Raw genomic sequence first — 1,042 nt, 5'->3', positions numbered from 1 at the left:
TTCTAGAACCCTTTTTAGGTATTCTAATCAGTTAAAGGCTGAAGACAGGCTTCCAAGCTTTCTGTGATCACATTTTCTGACATTTCTTTCTATCCCACAATCATAGATACTTTTTAATTGTTAAATTAAATGAGTAATGTATATATACTGCTTACACAGTGCCCGGTGTAGAATAAATGAACTAGCAGCCCTACACATAATTTCAAATTTTATTCAAGGTCTGTTTGACCAGTAAAAGTCTATGCTCTGAGACAACACGAGGATCTACCTTGTGGAGAATTCTTTTGAAAGTGCCCCCTATTCTAATGGCATTGCTGTTTTTGTTTTTTTATTCTGGCATAAATTGCAGCTACTGTGGTTTGTACCAGGAAAACAAACAAGAAGACAGTGGTCATAGGGTCAACTCCAGCTTATGGTGATGCCATTTATGTTAGGAGAGAACTGTGCTCCATCGGGTTACTAATGGCCAAGGGCTGGGGAGGAGATCACCAGGCTTTGCTTCTGAGGTACCTCTGAGTGGACTCAAATCTCCAGCCTTGCAGTTGGCAGCTGAGCACGTTAAACTAGTTTATACTGCCCACGGACTCCTACGCTAAAACAATGATGTACTCTCTCTCTCTCACCTTTTTGGAGATTCGGATTTATTGGCTTTAAATGGCCAGAAAGACGTATTTTAAAATTATTTACCTATTTCATCAAAATACTTAGTTTTGGAATCATTCAATGTAGTCTAAAAACAAATCAACTAAAATCAAATCCCTTCAGTCATCTTTAAATTTATTTACATATATTCTAAAGTAATTTTTGGTGTTCTATTCCAAAGCAATATGTATTATCTCTATAATTTCTTTTAAGTTTTGTGAAGAGAATTAAAAATACAGGTGAGAAAATCCATTTGATTGCTTAAAATCACTTTACTTTTAAAAATCTAGTTGCTAGTGGTGGTGGTTATGTGCCATGGAGTCGGTTCCGACTCATAGTGACCCTGTACAGGGTTTCTGAGGCTGTAAATCTTTACGGGAGCAGAAAGCCTCATCTTTCT

At 36.9% G+C, this 1,042-nt stretch overlaps 1 protein-coding gene across 1 annotated transcript in view; it reads left to right on the top strand.

The window, feature by feature from the left end:
• Positions 1 to 1,042, top strand: part of STXBP4 (syntaxin binding protein 4) — a 213,336-nt gene that overhangs the window by 4,164 nt on the left and 208,130 nt on the right. The gene's annotated exons all lie outside the window — the stretch shown is intronic.

This window comes from Chrysochloris asiatica, unplaced genomic scaffold (assembly GCF_000296735.1).
Source record: "Chrysochloris asiatica unplaced genomic scaffold, ChrAsi1.0 scaffold00007, whole genome shotgun sequence".
In the NCBI taxonomy this organism is placed as follows: Eukaryota; Metazoa; Chordata; class Mammalia; order Afrosoricida; family Chrysochloridae; genus Chrysochloris; species Chrysochloris asiatica.
The sequence above is the reverse complement of the archived record's forward strand: the minus strand, read 5'-3'. Positions and strand labels throughout refer to the sequence as shown.